Below are 25059 nucleotides of genomic sequence, written 5' to 3'. Positions count from 1 at the left end.
CAATCTATATAGTACCTTCTCAATTACTGATGAGTAACTGATGCTTTTACAATACACAGAAATGCTTAAAAACAATGGATTCTCTTGAATAGTTATGAGACAGGGAAACCAACCAAAGGATCTCATTAAAGAAAAAGCTGTTTTTTTCCTTTGTTTCTTTTCCTGCTTCTATTATTGCTAATAAGACATGCATGCCCCTCTTACAAATACTTTAAAGTATGTCTTCCTTATTTATAAAGGTCAAGGAGTTAATCATTTCTCTTTGGAGTCTTCTAGCCGAAGTCCCCTGGGGCTCCAGGGCATATAAGTGACTTGTGGAAGACACTTGAGCACTCAACCTTGTTCAACCAGTTCCTGGATGTCTGCTAGAACATGTAAGCCAGACCACCCAACTCAATAAGAATTCCAGGACTCACCCACCTTCCCATTTCCATCTCTCCCACCCCTGCCAACACCAGGAGCCTGGCTGGCTCAGTCAATGGAGTCTGCCACTCTTGATGTCAGGGTTGTAGGTTTGAGTCCCGTGTTGGCTACAGAGATTACTTAAAAATAAAATCTTTAAAAACAAAAAATTCTAGGGACGCCTGGGTGGCTGGCTCAGCGGTTGAGCATCTGCCTTCAGCACAGGGTGTGATCTGGCGGGCCCAGGATCGAGTCCCACATCAGGCTCCCTGCATGGAGCTTGCTTTTCCCTCTGCTTCTATCTGCCTGCCTCTCTCTGTATGTGTCTCATGAATAAATAAATAAAATCTATAAAAAACAAAAAAACAAAACAAAAAACAAAAATACTCCAGACCCCTCACAAAGATAAGACTCCTGGTTCCTTTTCCTTTCAGAGTCTCCCAGACACTCTTGTCTGTAGCTGCTCTATATGTCCTCAATAAACTCTGCTCTTACTTCCCCTTGGTTCCTGTCTGACTTCCATTCTGAGAGAAGTCAAAGACTCTCTTAGCTGGTCCTGCAGGAATCCCCGCCCGCCCCCCCCCCCCCCCCCCAGTCCTCAGACCAGCCTGACTGCATCAGTAGTCGCTTTATCTGAACAGTGTTGTTTACTTCAGCATTATTTCCTCAAGAGTTGTGAAAGAATAAAGCTACAGCTTAGAGTCTACCGAAATTATTATAAATTCCAAATTGGTGCCAGTAAGTATAATGGGGTGGTTGTGCTTTTTTGTAGAGAATAGGTTAGGTCATCATCAAGGTCGCACAAATTCATCTCCTTTACTGTTTTATAAAATAAAGATAGTTGTCATACACTTTAAGGTATTAATGAAAACAATAAGGAAGAGCTTAAAATAAATCACTATTGGTTCTGGGCAGTACAAACAATCTGTTCTTTGACAAAGTTCTTTGTCAAAGATTTCTAATCTCAAGGTAGAACATTAGGTGGTTAAATAATATAAAAGCATTGTATTTTACTAATAAATGTTTCAAGATTTGGAACAGTTTAGTCTTCACTTATGTATTTTTTATAGTCTCTTTTGTACAGTTTAACTATTGTCATAGGAATCTTTTTTAAAGGCTCTTTCAATATTTAAAATTTTAAAAGCATGTAATAACTATTTTCTGTAACAATCTGTTCTGGCTTTGGGACAGCTGATTCTGGTTTGGGTTAGTTTGGGTTTGACTCCTCTACATTTCCTTCCATTCTTCCCTTTAAGGGAAGACAGAAAAAAAAAATCTGTATTTGTGTGTTTTTCTCCATTAGCCTTCAGATCTTTGATCACCTGCAGATCTTAGATCAGATTGTTTGCAGAGCTATATAGCTCTTGTGCTGAGCAATTACAAATATTATCACTGAAAGAGAAAAATGAATTCAAAAATCAATTACTCTGCATATTTTTTGCATCTGTCCACTGTTTTTTGTAGTTAATTTTTATTAAAGACATGTTCTAGATAACCTCCATACTACAATGTCAGATAAATAAGCACTGATTTGTAAAGACATCAGCATTATCTATTTCATGTAGTCTTTGGAGGAAGGGTTCGTTTTTGCATTATTTTAACTGAGACGAAAGGATGTTCCTGTCCAGCATCTGTCACCAAGTAAAATCCAGTGGTGTTTGACAGGAGGATATAGACGTTACCTTTTAGAAGTTTTCAAATATCCTCATTAATTATATATTTCTTTAAGCCATTTATGACTTAAAAAAATCATGGTAAGAGCTATTCTATCAAGAGCAGCTTTCAATAATAACATAAGGAAAAGAGAAGGAACCAATCATTGGCATTTTTCTTTAAAACTCTATGCCCTCCCCCCCAATAAAAACAAAACTCTACGCCCAACATGGGGCTTGAACTCACAATGCTGAAATCAAGAGCTGTATGGCCTACCTCCTGAGCCAGCAAGGAAGGCATCGCTAATCAATGGCATTTTATAATCACCTCTTTCCCATTTACCTTCTCACAATTTGAGCAAAAGAAAGAAAAAGCTGAGAAAACTGGGAGAGAGGATCATAATTGTTTAACACTTCTAATGAATAATTAATAAGCTAGTTAATGAGACTGCATTTTTTTCATTAGAAACTAAATTTTGATGTAAATGTTAATATGTAACTATAATAATAATAATAATAATGTATTAAGACAAATAATGACAGCTAAGTACATTACTATAGTAGCTGTGTGCTACATGTGTTCATATGTGCCAAGTCCTAGAAAACATAATTAGACATAAAATAAGCCTGTTTAACCTAGGTAGTCTGTAACTACAGCAGCAAAGTTCTGTTCTTTACCACCAACATTTCGAACAGATTCCACCATATTTTCAAATCTGGGCTTCTACTGAAAAAGCCTTGAAACAGAATTGTGCATATTTTTCAGTAAAAACCTGTAAACTTATTTTTAAAAATTTGTAACTAGGGGCACCTGGGTGGCTTAGTTGGTTAAGTCTGTCTTTGGTTAAGTCAGGATCCCAGGGCCCTAGGATAGAACCCCACATCAGGCTCTCTCCTCAGCAGGGAACCTACTTCTCCCTCTCCCTCAGCCAGCTGCTCCCCCTTGATTGTGGCACTCTCTCTCTGTGTCAAATAAATAAATAAAATCTTTTTAAAAATAAAATAAAAATTTGTAATTAGTTTTATTTAAATTACAATCATGATCAAAATTTACAATTTATTGGGACACCTGGGTGGCTCAGTGGTTGAGCTTCTGCCTTCAGTTCAGGGCATTGTTCCCAAGGTCCTGGGATGCAGTATATTCCCCCATCCCCTCATCCCGTCCCCTCCCCACCCCCCACAGCGCTCCCTACAGGCAGTCTGCCTCTCCCTCTGCCTATGTTTCTGCTTCTCTCTGTGTGTCTCTCATGAATAAACAAAATCTTTTTTAAAAAATTTATAACTTACTCAAAAAAAATCTGTATTTCCTCAATAAATCCCCACTTAATGACTTTGGTAACGTTACACCAATGTCCTAAGTCAGGTTCAGAATAATTACAAGAAATTGGTGATGCATACAGGTAATACATTAAGTTCCCATATGAAAATAAAGACAGTTCCTGGGATACAGAAACATATCAGTCATTTGCCCCTTAATGCCAAGTCACTTCATCTGATTGATCTTCTTTCTTTTTTCTTTTTTTTTTTTTTTAATGACAGTCACAGAGAGAGAGAGAGAGAGAGAGAGAGAGAGGCAGAGACATAGGCAGAGGGAGAAGCAGACTCCATGCACCGGGAGCCCGACGTGGGATTCGATCCCGGGTCTCCATGATCGCGCCCTGGGCCAAAGGCAGGCGCCAAACCGCTGCGCCACCCAGGGATCCCTGATCTTCTTATTCTTAACACCTAATATCAATTTCAAAGAAACTTTAATCACAGTTGGTAAATAGACAGAATCACTTGGGGGGTTGGGGGAATGGGAAGGAGGGTGTCTGAAGGAAGCACTGCAGTGTGGGGGAATGGTAGGATTCCAAAGTAAGAGCTTTTAACACTGAGAAGGCAGCAGGAGAACTTTGGGCAGCTGATAAGTGGGGAGAGGAGTTCAGGAAAGATACAGGGAAATGACAAAAATGTCAACTACTTCACAATTCTGATTAAAGTGCTGGTTGTGGCACCTGCTTACTGAATACTTTTGAGTTGAATCATCTCTTTTGGGGCATTTGTCAAATGCCCCATAGGGTGTCAATGGCTGACTTCTTATATAGTATTTCAACAATTAAGTAGATACTTGCCCCCAAAAAGAGTTGTCCTCTCTCCTGTGGAACCATTTAAAATACCTTTTACTAGACCATATTCTAGACCATATTCTTACACCATGCACAAAAATAAATTCAAAAATGATTAAGAACTTAGATGTGAAAGCTTGAAACCATAAAAATCCTAGAAGAGAGCACAGACAGTAATTTCTTTGACATCAGTTATAGCAACATTTTTCTAGATATGTCTTCATGGGCAAGGTTAAAAAAAAAGGAAAAATAAGCTATGAGGACTACATCAAAATAAAAAGCTTCTGCACAGCAAAGAAAACATCAACAAAGCTAATAGGCAACCTACTGAATGGGAGAAGACATCTGCAAATAGCATAGCTGATAAACAGTTAGTATCCAAAACATATAAAGATATTATACAACTCAATGCCAAAAAAAAACAAAGTCAATTAAAAATGAGCAGAAGACATGAACAGACATTTTTCTAAAGACATACAGGTGGCCAACAAACCTATGAAAAGATGCTCAACATCACTTATCATCAGGGAAATGCAAGTCAAAACCACAATGAGATATCACTGCATATTTTCAGAATAGCTAAAATAAAATACACAAGAAATAACAAGTGTTGGTGAGGATCTGGAAAAAAAGGAACCCTCATGCACTGTTGGTGGGGATGCAAACTGATGCAGCCACTGTAGAAAAGATTATGGAAGTTCCTCAAAAAATTAACAATAGAAATACCATATGATCCAGCAATTCCATTACTGGGTATTTACCCAAAGAATACGAAAACATTAATTCAAAAAGATATATGCACTCCTATTTACTGTAGCTTTATTTGCAATAGCCAAATTATGAAAGCAGCCCAAATGTACACACACACACACACACACACACACACACAAATGGAATACAGCTCAGCCATAGCAAAAAAAAATGAAATCTTGCTGTTTGCAACAGCATGGAAGAAGCTAGAGAACAAAATGCTAAGTGGAATCTAAGAAACAAATTTAAAAAAGGGATAAACCAAAAAACAGACTCTTAACTACAGAGAACAAAGATATGGTTACCAGAGGGGAGTAGATGGGAGGATGGGTGAAATAGGTAATGGGGATTAAAGAGCATACTTTCCATGATCAACAGAGTAATGTACAGAATTGTTGAATCACTCTATTGTATATCTGAAACTAATGTAATACTTACTGTATGTATGTTAACTATACTGGAATTTAAAGACTAATAGAAAAAATTTAAAAATACTTTTTACAACACAGCTATTTCTATAAAATAATAAGTACTACCTCAGCATACACACACAAAAAATCAGAGAACCAACTGATCCTTCAAAACGTAACTTCATCTACTTCCTAGATGATGTCTAGCATGGTTCTGCCAATCCTCAACCAAATAGTGAGCCTCTTGCTGGAATGCTTGTCATATGAGTCAGGCTCTAGGCTGGGGAAGAAGCAAGGCCCTCACAGAGAAGGCTGAGTGCTAGGCAAGTAATAAAATCCACCTCTGTGGATAAGGATCCATGGGGGGTGGAGCTGGCAAGTGCAAATATCTCCTGGTCACAGCATCATGTATACTTCCTGGTGTCCCTTTCAGAGCTCTGAGAGAGAGATACCAAGGAAGGAATGACACAAGTGGTTGCTTCATCTCTTTTTAAGTATCATGGGCTGGAAAATCTATGGGGTCTCTCAGTAGCATATTTTATAGTTTTAAGGCCTTTACAATACTCATACTTTGTATATAAATTAATTCATTCTTTAAACATAAGCCCATTTCCTCAAGTCCTTACAAACAAACCACTGAGAACAAGTGGCTGTATCCTCTTCATCAAACCTTTGAAATAACCCCGAATTGCGATTAAGACAACTGTCACAGGGAGATGAACACTGAAACTATTTTTAAAGACACCCCCAGGATGAGATTCCATCCCTTTGCTACAAATCCATGCTAATGCTTAACACCTCTTCCCTGTTTAAAAAAAAAAAAAAGTTTCCTTAAATCCAGATGAAACTCTTACTCCCCAGTATAATGATGTACATTTTCCAAAATAAAACCACTGTAAAAAAAAAAAAAAAAAAAAACACTGTAAAACTATTTATGAAACTGATAAGTTTGGATAGAGTCGAAAACACAGGTTTATTCTATTAATTCCCTAGTTAAAAAAAAACTGACAGATGTTTTATCGACTGTTGTTAAAATCAAGCTCTGCAACAGATCTGTATCTTCTGTAGGAAGATTAAACCTTTCAAAGATAAATCCTTAATTTCTTCAAATTGATCACAATTTTGCCAAATTTCTAGAGTCCATTTACTCACCCAAGGCCTGTGGACCACAAATACTCAACAACTAGTCCTCCCAGATGTTCAGGACCCTAAGAGAGGCTGCACTGCTGCATTTCTGTCTCATAGTGAAGCCTAAAATATAAGTGTTGGCGATTTTCTCCTCCCTCCTCAGTTCTGAGCGCTCAAGCCCTCCCTCTCTGTCTCTCTTTCTCTCTCTCTTTTTTCTGAGTACACACACTCTCTCTCCCCCATTGGAGCCTGATGCAAGGCTTGAATTCATGATCCTGAGATCAAGACCTGTGCTGAGATCGCGTCAGATGCTTATTAACCAACTAACCCACCCAGAAGCCCCAGCACCCTCTTAAATTAACAAGTTTCAGCAAGAGTAGGCTTGAGCCAAGTAAGATTTAGCAAATCAGAGGCCACATTTCTAAAGGTGAACTATGGGACACAGCTGCGGGTGTACTGCAAGACACAGGTCTCAGTGCCTGAACAGCTGTGGGTGTACTGCAAGACATATAGGTCTCAGTGCCTTAGAGCTTCACTTCTAATCCCAAGGCTAAGAGAATTTGAAAAGAAGTCAGTGGAATGCTTGAGATTGCATTCTCATTACTACCACTGTCATATCTATCTGCTTGTACTCATGGTATTCCCTCTACCCCAAAATGCTACTTTATTCCCACTCCTCGTCTGGCTATTGGAATCTTACTTTTCCTTCAAGGTCAAGCTTTAATGCCACCTAGACTGAGAAAGCCTGCACTCATATATTCCTTGGCACTCATTTATTCCTTGGCTGATTCTAGAACACCAATCATCATTTTCCTTACAGAATAGTTTTAAGTACATGATATACTTAAAGATAAGCCCCTTAAAAGGACAGGGCTCTGTCTTAGGTCCTCATTGTAAATGTGTCATCCTTTGCACAGTACTTGCCATATAGTAAATATTCAAAGAAGGTTTGTTCAATAAATAAAAGATTACTCATTTGCACTTGCCTGTGAACACAGTCATGCCCTCAGCTGTGGACCCTTGAATGCCTGTACAGTTACAGGAAGAAAAGAAAACCTCAGAAAACAGATTCATGAACTCCATCAAGCCACTTCCTAGCAGGGGATCTGTCTCTGCCCCGAGGGCCTATCATGGCATCTATGAGAGTTCATACCTGGCATCATGTCCTATCATACAGTTGGAGCTAAAATGCTGCTGAATGACTAACACAGAGAGGAGAAATGTCCATCTTGGCACAGCAAGCTTCTGTTTTTAAACATCCATACCTAGAGGATCCTCCTGTTTTACATCACTTGGTATAGCTTCGGCAGTACCATAAGCAATATTGCCCCACCTAACGAGTTATTTTCCCATGCCCATCTAAATTAGTCTGGTTATTTAAAAAAATAAATCGGATTTATTCAGATAAATCAAATTTCAAGACTGAATAAATAATCTTATAACAAAATGTTTTTAATAAAAATAGACATATACATCACTGAAACATAATAGAAAGTCTTGAAAAAGAATCACATATTTATGGTTTTTGACAAAAGAACAAAAGCAATTCAGTGTTGAATCTTTTCAAACTGATACTGGGAAATTCAATATCCACATGCAAAAGAAAAAAAGAAAACCCAATAATAAAAGGGCATACAACCCAATTTAAACATAGGCAAAGATCTGATAGAAATTTTACCAAAGATACACAAATGTGCATTAGGTATATGAAAAGAGGTTCAACATCATTAGAGAAACACAAACCACTATCAGATGACAAAGCATTTCATACCCATTAGGATAGCTAAAATCAAAAAGAAAAGACAGTAAGTGCTAGAAAAGATTTAGAGAAATTAGAACCCTCCACATGGCTAGGGGAAATATAAAATGGTGCATCGAGGGCAACCCGGGTGGCTCAGCGGTTTAGCACTGCCTTCGGCACAGGGCGTAATCCTGAAGACCTGGGATTGAGTCCTGCGTTGTGCTCCCTGTGTGGAGCCTGCTTCTCCCTCTACCTGTGTGTTTCTGCCTCTCTCTCTCTGTGTCTCTCATGAATAAATAAATAAAATCTTAAAAAAAAAAAATGGTGCAACGACTCTGGAACAGTTTGGCATTCCCTAAAATGTTAAACTGGATTTATCATATGACTCAGTAATCCCATTCCTAAATAAATATCCAAAAGAAATGAAAATATATATCCATACAAAGACTTGTATATTCATGTTTACAGCAGCATTATTCATAATAGCCAAAATGTGGAAATAATCCAAATGCCACTTAACTGTTAGATGGATAAACAAAATGTGACACAACCACAGGATGGAAACACAACTTGCCAATAAAAAGGAATGAAGACATATGTTACAACATGGATGAGCCTCAAGTACATTGTGCTAAGTGGAAGAAGCCAAACAAAAGAACACATGCTATATGATTCTATTTTTGTGAAATATCCAAAAAACATGAATCTTATTAATACAGAAAATATATCAGTGGCTACCTAGGGCTGGAGAGGGGGTTAAGGAGAGCACAGGGCAAATGGGCACAGGCTTATTTTTTGGGTGATGGAAATGTTCTAAAATTTTGATTGTGGTAATAGCTGCATAATTCTGTAAATTTACTAAAAGCCATTCAATTATACAATTAAAATCAATGAATTTTGGGGCACCTGGGTGGCTCAGCAGTTGAGCGTCTGTCTTTGGCTCAGGTTGTGATCCGGGGGTACCAGGATCCAGTCTCGCATCAGGCTCCCCACAGGGAGCCTGCTTCTCCCTCTGCCTATGTCTCTGCCTCTCTCTGTCTCTCATGAATAAATAAATAAAATCTTTAAAAAGGAAAACAAAAACAATTTTGTGTATAAATTTTATGTCAAGAAAATCTGTTCTGAAAAATATTTTAATCACACTCCCTTTGAGTTATCAAATGGCAGCAATGTTTAGACAATAAGAAATGTTTATACGTATCACGATTCTACAAGAATTAATGATAATGCCCAGAATATAGGGCAGGATGTTAGATGGTTCTAACATGTCAATACATACAACTGAGATACAGTTTAAAAAGATGCACGATTTGTACTTACTGAAAAACAGTTCTAAATATAATCAATTGATAATTAAACAAAAGGATTGATAATATTAATAAAGGTGGGAAAGTGGCAATGCCAAGGACTATAAAACCTTTAATCTAAACCAAAAAGGAAGGAAACAAATAAATAAATAAACAAACAAACAAACCAAAAAGGAAGTATATATTAAGAGAGCAAAAAGCAAAGGAATAGTCATAAAGGATTACCTAGTAATCTAGTTTGGGAACGTCTGAGTGATAGAAGAAACATTTCATTCACTTTATTTTTTATTCTTCTTTTTTTTTTTTTAAGTAGACTCCATGCCCAACAAGGGGCTTAAACTCACAACCTTGAGACTTAGAGTTGTGTGCTCTACCTACTGAGCCAGCCAGGTGCCCCATCATCTACTTTATATCAGTATTACTCCCTGAATTTTTACTTGAAGTGGCATTTGCATTGGGTTTATCTTTCACTACTATCTTGACTCAAAGGGAATTATCACAGAAATAAAATTTTGCCCTAGTAAAGTAATATACTGAGCTGGCCTATTCGAAAACATTTTGGTAAATCAAAGCGAGAAGCTCATTCAGAAAAGCAGCTGTGGTATAAAATTACATTGATAGAACCACAGCTGGCCTTAGATATAGGAAAGGAAACTACCCTCATAAATGGGTTCACGGGATGCACAAGTGACCATACTGTAAGAGGTCACTTTCAGGCAAACAGGCCATACTTCCTCATCTTCCCCCTTTAAAAACAGCCCTCACCCACTACCTCCTTGCAGACAAGCCTCTCCTCTACTGTCCAGGCCAACATTCCCACAAGGTATCAATAGACTTTGACCTCCTTTGTTCTGCCACAGGTGAATTCTTTTACCTTCTACATCTGCTTCTACCAGATTTTGGACCACTACCTGGGGGCCCCCATCCAATCAAGAGATACCCCATTTAGAGACTATACATATCACACCACTAAAATGAATATATACAAAACTTTACCCAAAAAATATATATAAAACCTTAGCATTACAGAGAATCAAGAAACTTTTTCTACAAAAAACAGACAGTAAATATTTTTTTGGTTTCTAGGGTCTTTGATGTGACAACACATAAGTGAATAGAGCAGCTGGATTCAAAACAATTTTATTTACAAATACCAAATTCTGAATTTCATATAATTTTCATGTGTCCTAAAATATTACTCTTCTTTTTATTTGTTTTCAATTCTTTAAAGATGTAAAAAGAATTCTTACTTCATTAGCTGTACCAAAAAAGACACTGTGGCCAGATCTGACCCAGGCAGCAGAGTTTGCAGATCTCTATGCCCTTCCCCACCCGGAGTTCCTGGTTGAGATGCAAATGTCTTTAGGACTAGCAGTCCATTAATCATTATCAGTCCTTTACTCTTGGAAAGGAGATGAATTATACAGCTGCCCTCTCTTTTTATAGCAAATTAAGAGTGGAATAAACAGTTTTTACAAAATAACATTATCTTCGTCTTTTCTAATAAAAGCAATATGTGTCTTTGTAGAAAAACTGGAAAAACAGTTAAGACTAAAGAAGCCATCTTACAATGGAGAAGAAAAAAAAGGAAAGGTAAGTAAATAGGCAAACAGCTCAATATGTAAGGGGAGGTGAAAGGGGGGTAGGCAATAAAAACAAAGTTGAGCTCTGTGGATAACAGTAGCCCATGCTCTTACTGTGTAACTGATTACCTGGGAGAATTAATTCAACTCATTTTCTGCCTTCAATTCAAGAGTCTTAAAATGTTCAAATGGAAAAACTAAAAGAAAATATGCTAGAAAAAGAAATGTATGACATAAAAAAATGGCATCACATAAAAACGAAATAAAGGGAATAGAAGTATTTGACAAGAAAAGTTTTTTTAAAAAGAGACAAGAGTTTCTTCAGATATTTCAGAACTGCCATATACAGTTTTTGTCATTCTGGGGGTGGCTGGGCCAAAACAAGTAGGTGGGAGTTACAGTGAGCAAATTTTAGACAATGAAAGAAACAGCACAGTTATAATTCAAGTGGACCAAAAGTATAAATTGTCTATAAATTAGAAAATCAGTGACCCAAAAGAAAGGCTGTGAGAAAATATTCTTGCAATGACAAGCAAATTAACTAGATCCTGTCCAAATCAGGGATTCTAATTAATACAAAATTAATTACATTTGCTTTAAAGCAGTCACTTTAAAACTCTCCTGCAGGATTTCCCAAAGGGATGTTAATAGATACTCTGATAAAAAGAATCCATGACCAAGTGAATCTGTGAAACACTGAATTAAAAGGGTTCTTTACCACAGAAGTTCTGTCTTTAATATGCTAATATATACTATAAATCTCTTCAACCAGAGAGTGCTGCTTCCAAACTCTACTAGAAATGGAAACTTTTTTTTCCAACTAGGACATCTCACAATACCATCACACTGGTTTTCCTGGGGGGATGTGAAATATGCTGCTCCTCTGCAAAAAGGTATGTTTTTTAGTTGATCTTGTCAAATCAGGACAACTAATTTTTAAAATCCACTAAGAAAAGTACTAACCAGAAATTAGGTTTACAAGACAAAAGTTGGGAATTTAATAACATGGATTAAACATTAAAATTGCTCTATTAGAGGTGCCTGAGTAGCTCAGTCAGTTAAAAGTGTTTGCCTTCGCTCACCTTGTGATCTTGGGGTCCTGGAATCAAGCCCCACGTTGGGCTCCCTGCACAGTGGGAAGTCTGCTTCTCCAAACTTGTGCTCTCTCTCACTCACTCTCTCTCTCTCTCACTAATAAGTAGATAAATTCTTTTTTTTTAAGATTTATTTATTTATTCATTCAGAGAGAGCGAGAGAGAGGCAAAGACACAGGCAGAGGGAGAAGCAGGCCCCATGCAGGAAGCCCGATGCGGGACTCAATCCCAGGTCTCCAGGATCACACCCCAGGCTGCAGGCGGCACTAAACCGCTGCGCCACCGGGGCTGCCCTAGATAAATTCTTTTTTAAAAAAATTGCTCTACTAAATACAATACTCAGTTTTAAAAGGAAAACCACAGGCCCAAGATGGAATGAATCACTTATGCCAGGCCAAGTCACATAACAGAAGCTTTAATTTTTAATTGCAGTTTCAGGCTCCCTGCGCAGTAGGAAGTCTGTTTCTCCAAACTTGTGCTCTGTCTCACTCACAAATAAGTAAATAATTTTTTTAAATTGCTTTACTAAATACAATGCTCAGTTTTAAAAGGAAAACCACAGGCCCAAGATGGAGTCACTTATGCCAGGCCAAATCACATAACTGAAGCTTCAATTTTTTTTTAAGATTTTTTATTTATTTATTCATGAGAGAGAGAGAGAGAGAGAGAGAAGCAGAGACACAGGCAGAGGGAGAAGCAGGCTCCATGCAGGGAGCCCAAAGTGGGACTCAGTCCCGGGACCCCAGGATCACGCCCTGGGCCGAAGGCAGGCGCCAAACCACTGAGCCACCCAAGGACCCCTGAAGCTTCAATTTTTTTTCTTTTTTTAATAATAAATTTATTTTTTATTGGTGTTCAATTTGCCAACATACAGAATAACACCCAGTGCTCATCCCGTCAAGTGCCCCCCTCAGTGCCTGTCACCCATTCACCCCCACCCCCCACCCTCCTCCCCTTCCACCACCCCTAGTTCATTTCCCAGAGTTAGAGGAGTCTTCACGTTCTGTCTCCCTTTCTGATATTTCCTACCCATTTCTTCTCCCTTCCCTTCTATTCCCTTTCACTATTATTTATATTCCCCAAATGAATGAGACCATATAATGTTTGTCCTTCTCCGATTGACTTATTTCACTCAGCATAATACCCTCCAGTTCCATCCACGTTGAAGCAAATGGTGGGTATTTGTCATTTCTAATGGCTGAGGAATATTCCATTGTATACATAAACCACATCTTCTTTATCCATTCATCTTTCGATGGACACTGAGGCTCCTTCCACAGTTTGGCTATTGTGGACATTGCTGCTATAAACATCGGGGTGCAGGTGTCCCGGCATTTCACTGCATCTGTATCTTTGGGGTAAATCCCCAGCAGTGCAATTGCTGGGTCGTAGGGCAGGTCTATTTTTAACTCTTTGAGGAACCTCCACACAGTTTTCCAGAGTAGCTGCACCAGTTCACATTCCCACCAACAGTGTAAGAGGGTTCCCTTTTCTCCGCATCCTCTCCAACATTTGTGGTTTCCTGCCTTGTTAATGTTCCCCATTCTCACTGGTGTGAGGTCGTATCTCATTGTGGTTTTGATTTGTATTTCCCTGATGGCAAGTGATGCAGAGCATTTTCTCATGTGCATGTTGGCCATTAAGCTTCAATTTTTAATTGCAGTTTCAACTCTGTACCCTCACCCTGCAATGAAATCTTAACTGGTCAGGCATTTTTTGGTTAGCACCAATAAGGTGATCCATCACAAGGCCCTCTCTATCCCCCAAAAGTAGATGGGGGTAATCTACCTTATAATAAGACCCCAATGTTCCCCCTAAGGGAAAGTGACCTTGCCTGCAACAATCTTTTCTTTTGCTAATAACTTCCTTTTCTCACTCTTCTTCCTATAAAAACTTTCCATTGTATACATCACCTCAGAACTCCCCTCTACTTGCTACACAGGATGCTGCCAATTCATGAACTGCTTAATAAAGCCAATGAGATCCTCAAATTTAATCAGTTGAATTTTCTTCCTTAACATCAGTAAAATCAAAGTGTCTGCAAACATGGTTTCTTAAGTTTAAGTTTATACAAAATAAAACTCAAATGTTTAAAACATATAGGATTGTGAAAATTAATATAAGGAAACCTCACTAATATGAAATTGAGAGACCAGAAAGGGGCGCTTTCACACACTACCATAATAGTCAGCATCAACTGCAGACCCGACAGGAAAAATCACATTTCACAAGTCAATACTAGTTTAGCTACTGCTTTACTAACCCTGCCTGAGGAAGGAAAGGTTTCCTCTTCCCCCAGCAACAAGCAACAGCCCAGCCAATGAGAAACTGTCACAATTCAGCCAATGAAAAGCCACCATACTCTGAACTTTCAGTTTACTCCAAGGGACTTTGTGTTTGTGATAGCACAGCCAACTCTCTCCTTTCTAGTATAAAACCCTCCTTTCCAGTATAAAATAGTGTCCCTCTCCTTTGCTCTCTGGACTTGCCCATGGCTTTTCCTATGGCTTTTTTATGTAGCTTACTTACACCATACTTCAAGTCTTCCTCAATAAACCCATTTTTGCTGGCAAAATAACTGGCAGTTTTATTTTTTTTTTAAGATTAAGAAAATAGTAACAAATTGTGAAATAAAAGGATACGACCAAAATTTATGAATTCAGCACAATTCTACTTTTAGAACTCGTCAGGGCAACTATATCTTTCTGGTATAACTGTAAGTACATCTAAGAAATGAGATTTATATACTGTTCTCCAAGAATTCTGTAAGTAGTACTGCTTTCTGGAGATTTTAATGTCCTGAGGCTTTTTTTGTTCAAGAACTACCAGAAAGCTGCTAATGCCCTTACGGAAGACTTAAGTGCCAAATTCTTTGCTCAAGCAAACACAAGCTGTGTTGTGTTTATGGCTCTAATGGGCTGTTGCTCAGTAGAAGTAAAGTACTTTATCTAGGCAAACTCAATCGGTGACGTGATGGCTCACAAATCATACAGTTAGCTGCCAAACACTTGCAGCATCTCACCTCAAACTGTCATGCCCTTGGAGGGAAAAAAAAAAAAAAAAGGTGTTAGTGTGGGCCCTGGCTAGACCATGGAAAACACATTCCTTTATTTAGAATTCACCATTTAATTGGCATCCATTACTATAACATTACTATGGAACCACTACAGCTGTACTCTTTGGACAGTGTCTGCAATATGTAGGCAACATTAGGATTCAATCCCATAAAAATGCAAACATCAGGACCACATCTGTCACTGCTATGGAAGACAGGCCAAATGAGAAGTTTTTTGATTATCTTAATGGTCTAGTTATAAAGAGGGCACTATTCTCTATTTTACAGATAAGGCCAACAAAGAATTAGAGAAAGTCAAGGTCACATCTCTAGTAAATAGTCAAGGGTAGATGGGAGTCCAAGCAGCTCAGCCCAAACCCTGTGCTCTCAATCGCCACACTATACCCTGGGTTCTAAGGGACAATGGTGAAATATAGCTCAAAAAGTAGGAATAGGTTAAGAAAAGCTACACACACCAAGGCAGACTCCAGGCATGACCAACTTGTTTCCACCTTGGCTTTCCTACCCACAACTGACTTTTTTTCTTGAATGTGTCTGAAATTCCACCAGAGATCTCTCTTCCAGCAGTATGGCCAGAATACTCTATTATCTATGGTGGCAGTGAATCAAGTTCCTATCAGTCCTTCCCCCTCACCCTAGCTAAGACCTACTGACCTTGGAGTCCAAGATGGAACATGAAAACTCTGGAAGACAGTGCCTTAGGAGGATACATACATGCACTGGGCCCTTGAATAAAAAAGACGGTAATTCTAAGGGATGAAAAAAGATTTAGAGTGAGGTTTAAACTTAAGCCTATTAAACTCTTTCTTCTCTAGTATACTGTTTCCTTGATATCAGGACTTGAGCTCTTAACAAGTATAAAATAGAGTATTCGGTACATAAGATCTAGTGGGCTAGGGCAGCCCGGGTGGCCCAGCGGTTTAGCAGCGCCTTCAGCCCAGGGCGTGATCCCGCAGTCGTTGGGCTCCCTGCATGGGGCCTGCTTCTCTCTCTGCCTGTGTCTTTGCCTCTCTGCCTCTCTCTCTCTCTCTCTCTCTCTGTCTCTCATGAATAAACAAATAAAATCTTTAAAAAAAAAAAAAAAGATCTAGTGGGCTAGCATGAGAACAAGACCAGCATTACAACATATTTCAGCTATACAGGAAAATGCAGATCTCTAAAAATGACTTCTAAAAGTCCCCATTCATATGTTAAGGACTCTACAGATACAGCATCCAAAACTGATCTTACAATGAATGCTGTGGTCTCCCTAAATTTTAGTGGAAAACCAGTAGTGTATTTCCATGAGAGAATTTTATTAAAGGACAAAGAAGAGTACCCGAACAATTTTGATAAGAAATTCTTGAAGCAAACATCAGCGTCAGAATATATTAGCATTGTAAATGAACAGTTCAGTGCCATCAGGCATTTACTGCAGCATTTTTAGAAGTATGCAATAGTTTTCCCAGCTCTAACAATTTCCCTCTGAAATCATCCCTGTTTCCCATTTTCACAAAACAGAAATTTCTTTTATATTATACCAAGATCAAATGACTCTAATTTATGGAATAGTTCCAAACCCCTAGGCAAGTCCACCTTGACCCACTGCTACCTTTGATGTCCCAACCACTTTCATTATCAAGGTCTCTCAAATTCTCATCCCTCCCTGATTACTGGCTTCTATCTCTTTTGCCACTTATATCTTGCTCTGTCAGCCCTTTTAAAGTAAGATTCTGAATTCTCCCTCAGACTTGCAGTTACAGCAAACCCTAATTAGGGCCTGAAAACAGGGTTTTCCTATTGATTCTATGGAAAGGAATATCTCAGGCCTATAGAGAAACCTAACTCCATCTGCTTGATGGGTTCAGGACATACAGGCCAAAATATGACATCTTGGTATACTGAATATTTTAAACTGAAGGGATTTGAAAAACAGCAAGTGCTGGAAGGCTCTCTGACTCTCTATACCTTCTTCTCCTCTGAAGGAGGTCATAAGACCTTCATGTGAGAGGTGACTTCCCTGTACCTGGAGGAAAAGAACATCCTTATCTCTAAAGACAAAGGGACACTGAAAAAATTGAATAAGCCTTGCTAAATTTCCCTTCAGCTTATTACTCCTTAGCTCATACCCTCTTGTTCTATCACATTACTCTATGACTTTCCACTTTTCACCAAATCTCATATAAAAACACTCAGGTTTAACCATTTCTTCTGGTCTTCATTTCCTTATGAAGGCTTCTGTGTCCCAAAACTTTTCTTAAATACAATTGCATGCTTTTCTCTTGTTAATCTGTTTTTTGTTATACAGTCCAATGAAGAATCTAGAAGGATAGAAAGAAAAGGCTTTTTTTTTCCTCCCCTACATGCAATAAGACCAGAAAATGTACTAATTTTATTAGAGAATTTCCAACATATCTAGCTCTAGCCAATACTCTTCTAAATTCCGAACTAATGAAAATAATAGAGAAGTAGAGCAAAGATAACTAGCAATAAATTAATCTCATCTCTGAATATGAATAAACTTCCTACCTAGCCACAAATAGAAAAACTGAATTACACAGGAGAAATAACATGAAAAGAGGTCAGAACATGGAAAGTCTGGCCCTTCTAATCATGACCTGAGTGGGACCTCAATTTTTATACCTATAATGAAATAGATCTTTTTAAGCCTTAAAAGGAAGCTAAGAGGAAGGAAGTCATTATAAATTTACTTTTCTTCCAGGTAACTTTTATCTCATTCTTACCAAAGCAATCCTTTCACTTCCCCCACCATAGTAGTTACAAATTTATATTATAAACAGGGGTGGGATGGTGGGGAAGGGTTTAATTTTGCTTTACATTCATTCATTAAACAACAAACTCCTCAGTATGGTCTGAGGAAAACAGTGGTGTATTAGACAAGCTAGGTTCGAGGGATGCACTATTTAATAAGACAGACACAGCTCTGTGCTCATGCAGCTTAGAGTCTAAGTATCAAATAACAAACCCAGTCTTCGATGCTTTTAATCTACCTACCACAGAATGCATATACTTCTTCTGATGTCAAGGCCTATACAATATGGTTTAAAATGTTAACACCACTGATCAGGGTGCAATTCTTCTTCAAAAATGCCTTAATCGATGCCCTTCCTCTAGCTAAAACCACCACCTTCAGGAATGCTGCTTGGCTTCTTTGTATGCGTTTATCTATATCTCTAAATTCTTGTAAGGTATATTGATTAGAGAAGAATGCAAATAAAAATTTATGGTCATATAAAGAGGCCAAGGCATAACAGCAAAGACTTAAAGTATGTGTAAGGAAATGGCTGAGAGAAATCAGAGCCAAGTACAGTGGAAATGTAACTCAACATATTGCTTTTTTTGCCCTATTTCTCAGTCTTCATTTCTTGTTAATCATTCCTTAATTCTGTGTCTTTCTCTTGTGGCATAATGCGGTGGTATATCATTTTTCTGCAGAGAAGGACTCTGGGCTAAAAAACTCAGTTCTGACACATTCTAGCTACTTCATGCTGGGCAGAAAACTTAGCTCCCTAAGTCTCCATTTCCTCAATGGTAAAAACAAGGATTAAATCATATCATATATGTTATATATACAGTCCAGGATCCAGCACATGGTAAGTATTCAATAAAAGGTAGTGATAGAGATGGAATAATGATAATAATGAATAAAGAAATAAAAAAGAAGAAAAATTACAATTGATCACAAGATAGAATTAAAATCAAAATTAAAATCACCTGATAAAATTACAGTGAAATTTTGGTGTTCTTAATTTGAAAAGGTAGTTCACTATATTCTCAACAAACAGTAAAATCATATGTAATTGCTTAAATGACTTTCATGGGAGGAAACAAGTTTTTCTTCTTATCAGAAAATAACTTTAAGCTCAAAAGGCATTTTGCTATTAATTTATCTTCCATTCTATCCAACAAACCCTTGTTTTGTATTCTCAAAAATCTTAATGTCATTAAAGTCTATAAAATGGCTGTAAAACTATTCTCAGAGCAGATTAAAGAAACATGACGACTAAATGCAATACCTAAACACAAACTGGATCCTGCCCTGGAGAGAAAATAGTATAAAAGATCAACCAACAAAACTGGAATACAAACAATAGATTACAGTATCATTCCAATATAAATTTATGAAGTTAATAACTATGAAAGAGAATATTCCTATTCTTAGACAATACATACTACAGGATTTAGGGGTAAAAGGCCATGATATATATTGAACTTACCCTCAAATGGTTCAGATTTTAAAAGTACAGATATACATTTACATACATACATACATACATATATACACACACACAGTATGGGAGGCATGATATAGCACAGAGAGCAAATGTTAGTAGGAGGTTAGTCTGGGTAAAGAGCATACAGTGTTCTTTGTCCTATTTTTATTTGTGTAACTTTTAAAAGCTTAAAATTATTTCCAAACAGTTTAAAAATATAAACATAACTCTCTGGTCTATCCCTATCAAATGGTACTTCACACAATCTGTTACCTAAGTCATTTGAATACATAATCTTGGTCTTAGGAAGTATCTTAGACACCATCTAGTTCACCCTCCAACCAAACCACTAACCATTTCTAATCTATCTCTGATAGACTCTAACTAAATCCCCATGAGATTCTGGTGGACATTTATTAATGGTTGAGGAGTGGCTGTTCCATGAAGCCATGGATGACTGCATACCAGAGAGTCAGAGTTGTCCATATATGCATTAGGCTGAATGGTGGCCCCTAAATACCTGGTCCTAATCCCTGGAAACTGTGAATGTTGTCTTAAATGGAGATGAGCCTTTGCAAATGTGTTAAGAATTTTGTGATAAGGAGATGATCCTGGATTATCCCAGTGGGCCCTAAATCTAACTACAATTGTCCTTATAAAAGAGAGGCAGAGGGGTGCCTGGCTGACTCAGTCAGTAGAGCATGTGACTCTTGATTTCAGGGTTGTGAGTTTGAGCCCTATATTGGGTGTAGAGATTGCTTAAAAATAAAATCTTGAAGAATGAATGAATGAATGAATGAGAGGCAAAGGGAAACATACACAGAACAGGAGGAGGCCACGTAACCACTGACACAGACTAAATGGTATGACCACAAGACAGGGAATGCCAGCAACCAGGAAAAGCTGAAAGAAACAAGAAACAGATTCTCTCCTACAGCCTCTGGAGGGAGCACAGCTTTGTTAGTGCCTTGATTTCACCCAACAAAACAGATTTCAGGCTTCTAACCTCCAGAACTGTGAGAAAACAGATTACATTGGTACAAATCACCAAGTTTGTGTAATTTGTTATAGCAGTCATAGGAAACTATAGTTATACACCTTTAGATCAAAACACTTTAGTGTTTATGTACTAGGCATTAAGGCTTTTAGACATAGTTTAAATCTTCAAACCTGAAATTATCCAGCAATCCGCTCTTTAGATTAAATAAACCCAAAACTGCACTCTTTATAATATGACTGTCCTACCAATATCTGAAAACACCCATCACATTTCTCCTTAATCCTCTCCTCTCAAAGCCAACTTTCCTACTCGTTTTATCATTCCTCATCCAGGAAATGGTTTCCAGGCCCTCACCATCATGATTGCCTCCTTCTTCTAGACACTTTCCCTTCGTCCCTTGAAATGAACTGCTGTGAACTAAACAAAGTACCCAGGATACGACCTAACCAGCAAACAGTAGAAAAGAGCTATATACTATGTACTCTAAGAGCTCTATTAAGGCTGCCCAAGACCTTCAGGTGCACCACTGTTACAAAGCTGAGGTCAACAAACCCCTAGGTCTTATCACATGAATTTCTTCTATACCAGACTTTCCGAATCCTACAGGTAGACATTTCAATCCTTGAAATACAGACCTTTACATCTCTCACTGTCAAATTTTGTCTTTTTGATGAGACTAGAGGTCCAGCTTTCTTGATCTATTTCACTGGTATTATTCCTCCCATCTGTAGATTGAACAGTGGGCCTTCTTTGACTTCATCCAACTGTATGCTACAAAGCAGATTTATTAAATTAAGAGTCCCCTGGGGTAAGCCAGTCATCATCTCTTTGTTGGCTCACTACAACATGGGGCTATCACGTGAAGACACAGTCATGTCATAGAATTCATAATATAGACACATTTAGTTCCTTAATGCCTGGTATAAAATGCAAAACTCTTCCTAAAATGCCAGTTATATTATGTCACTCTTGTCCTCAAAAGCTTTTAAAACATCGTTGGCTAACCAATCACATCTGTTTCTTACCTGGCTTCATTTTCTATCCATTTTCTATCCAACCTGATCTCCCCCTTCCAGCAAACTATCAATCCAGCACATCAGATTCACTGTCTCTCTCTCCCCTGCACCATCCCCTCTTCCTCTGTACCAAGCTTAAGACAACTTCCCTACCCTGGCACAGTCCCTGTCTATTCAGAGCACCCCCAAAGGCTCCCAAATAGGATCTCTTAAAATCCTTATTGTTTGGCACTCTTGGCACTTTATCCCAGACTGTCCTAATGTTAATGGTTTAAATGTTTAATTGTTTTACATATATGTACTTAGTATCTCCAACAAAATAGCTGCATAGAGGTGCCTGGCTGGCTCAGTTGGTAGAGCATGTGACTCTTGACTTTAGGGTCTTGAGTCCAAGCCTCACATTGGATATAGAGCTTACTTAAAAGAACAACAACAACAATACAGCTGTATGAAAACAGAGTAGCTTCTAAACCGTATTTCAGATACAGCTCTGATTATACTAAAATTTAATACAGCATTGTTGAAAGTAAACAGTGTTATCCTGGACTTTTTTTTCTTGATGAGGAATTTATCACCAAGGTATCATTATTCTTCATGATGAGAAGACATTCAAAATCTCTCAATACCAAGCTACTATTCATCTACATGGAACCATTTCATACTCTTCCATGTATCCCTTACTATCTTGAAATCAACTATTTCTTCATATTTTTAAATCCTGATTTGCTTCTAAATTCTACACAACAGGCCTTTAACTAGACATTTCCCCAAAAAGCTTTCAACCCTTCCTCTACTACATATGCTGTTATCTCTTATACCATAACAGAAATAACTTAAATGTCAAGTCATATTTGTAGAGAAATCAGACCTACGTTCAAATGTCAAGCTCAGCTTCTTCCCCTTCAGCTTTAATCACTCAACTCTAAATTCACCTTTAAGAATTATGTGTAGTTGAGACAGCAAAAGATCTGAGTGAGGCAAACTGGGATGCTTTTTTCACTTCCTCCTTAGATTCCTTTTCCAACCTATGGAAAATTACATAATCTCTCAGCCTTATTTTCCACATGGTCCTAAAAATTACTAGGTATATAACATTGGGAAATTATGGAACCTCTGTGTCCATCAAATTTTATCACCTGTAACACTGGGATAAAATAGTCAGAACCGGTCCATAAAGAGAATTGTGAAAATTAAATAAACTAAGACATGTGGGGCACCTGGGTGGCTTAGCTGGTTAAGTGTCTGCCTTCGGCTCAGTTCTTTTTTTTTTTAAAGATTTTATTTATTCATAAGAGACACAGAGAGGCAGAAACATAGACAGAGGGAGAAGCAGGAGCCCTATGGGGAGCCCGATGCAGGACTCGATCACAGAACCTAAGGGTCACAACCAGAGCCAAAGGCAGATGCTCACCCATCAAGTCACCCAGATACTCCTAGCTCAGGTCTTAATCCTGGGGTCCTGGAATCAAGCCCCGCATCAAGCCCCACGAGTCCCACACTGGGCTTCCTGCTGAGCAGGGAGTCTGCTTCTCCCTCTGACCTTCCCCCGCTGCCTGTGCATGGCCTCAAATGAATTAAAAAAAAAAAAAAAAAAACTTTAAAAAAATAAAAAATAAATTTTAAGTAAATTTAAAAAATAAACTAAGCCATGAGAGTGACAGATTCTAGCACATGGTTACCTCTCAAGTATTATTAGCAGCTGTTATTAATATTAGTATTAATATTGTAAAGGACCTAGCATAAGAGTTCAATAAAATATGGCTATTATTTTCTAAACCATATTAAAATATTTGTTGGTTGTATCAAATGAAACCGATGGCTACTTGTAATATTCATCCATTTATCTATGACAGGAGTTCTCAAACTGTGGTCTCAGCTTAGCAACATCAGCATTTTGTTAGAAATGCAAATTCCTGGAAATTGATAGAAATAGAAATTTTCAGGCCTCATCTCTGATCTAGTGAATCAGAAGCTCTTGAGGTAAGGCCCATAATCTATTTTAACAAGCCCTATAAGTGAGTCTGATGCAGCTAAACTTTAAGAATCACGCTTATAAACCTAAGGTCTTCAAAAAATATGCAGTATTTGCAGATTTTAAGAACCAAAATGATGCCTTATACTTTCAGAAGATGTATTTTTCAATAGCCCTTTATGAAGTCAATGTTGCATATATTGCCCCATCACTTCTGTGCCCACAGATGTGAAATCACTCCAAAGTAAGCAATGGTCAGGAACACAGCAAATTAGAGCTTTTTCTCTACTCTCTAAAAGCTATCACTCTGTTCTCAGCTTGGGGATACACGTTTTCCTCCAACCACCAAATCAGAAAATAAAGAATAGTGTGATTGATTCAGTGGAACCATGAAATCATTGAGTTTAGAATGTAAGCAAAGGATATCTATTCTATGAGTAAATGAAGCTTTCCAAAGACAAGATGGAACAGAGATAAAAATCTAATAGTCAGTTGGGTGTCTCCTGTGTGGTAACCAAGCAGGTAACTACCTACCAAATAGGGTGAGGTACAATACTGGAAATCCAGGGCCTCTTCCTCTCCAAACGCATTCATGCATCAACAAATTAAAATTCAGACCAAATATCCTATTATATAATATTAAGGAATAAATTTACAGTATGGCTAACCAGTACAGAGGAATTTATCTCCACTATAAGTTGTCAGTTGGATGGATCTAAGGCAAGGAAAGCCCATTATATAGACTTCTTCAGACTCCAATGTGTTCTCCTAAAAATTGTTCATCCCCTTAAATCATTCCTCTTAAATAAAGCCTCTCAGTCATGATTCAAGTTATAATTCTGGGATTATGTAAACAATTTAAAGGAATTTTCTAATATTTGGTAACTGTTAAAGTACTTCAGAAAAGAAAGGGCTTCTTTCTTTTGTGTTTTCCCCAGAGTAAGGGAAAAGCTAAATCATAGGTACTTAAATCTTAGGTGCCATTTCTTATACTACTATCATGTTGATTTCTAAATAGTAAGACAGAATAACATGTGATCAGTGACAACAAAAACTAAATAATGATATAAGACTCTCTGGTTTATAAAGTTCCATAGGTAAAATAGACTTTTAAAAAATACTGTAATTAATAAAAAGACTGTCACCAATTTTATGTTTTAGAACAATTCTCTGAGTAAAATTTACCTAACCGAAGTCACATTGTTGATAATAACCAGCTCATGTTTTTTAATACTATAATTAAAATTATGCTAAAGAATACATAAACATTACCAACACCAATAGTTTACCTAAATATCCAATTTGCAGGGTACACAATCCAGTCTACCCGGTGTGTGAGACTTGCAGAGGGAACAGGTATGAATGCATCAACTGGACTTTATTACTAAAAGTATTCTGGGGACACCTGGGTGGCTCAGCGGTTGAGCATCTGCCTTCAGCTCGGGGAGTGATGCCAGGGTACCGGGATCAAGTCCCACTTTGGGCTCCTCGCAGGGAGCCTGCTTCTCCCTTTGCCTGTGTCTGCCTCTCTCTGTGGGTCTCTCAAGAATAAATAAAATCTAAAATAAATAAATAAATAAATAAATAAATAAATAAATAAATAAATAAA

General features: G+C 37.8%; 1 protein-coding gene and 1 long non-coding RNA gene across 27 annotated transcripts in view; one reads left to right on the top strand and one right to left on the bottom strand.

Annotated features, from left to right (window-relative positions):
* Positions 1–25059, bottom strand: part of DST (dystonin) — a 480488-nt gene that overhangs the window by 225413 nt on the left and 230016 nt on the right. The window lies entirely within an intron of this gene.
* LOC144317330 (uncharacterized) lies at positions 11015–24971 on the top strand. Its single transcript, XR_013383301.1, has 3 exons — positions 11015–11088; positions 11903–11971; positions 24759–24971. It is a non-coding gene; the product is annotated as an uncharacterized LOC144317330 (long non-coding RNA).

Source organism: Canis aureus, chromosome 7 (genome assembly GCF_053574225.1).
Source record: "Canis aureus isolate CA01 chromosome 7, VMU_Caureus_v.1.0, whole genome shotgun sequence".
Classification (NCBI taxonomy): domain Eukaryota; kingdom Metazoa; phylum Chordata; class Mammalia; order Carnivora; family Canidae; genus Canis; species Canis aureus.
Note: the sequence above shows the minus strand (reverse complement) of the source record. Positions and strands in the feature narration are given on the sequence as shown.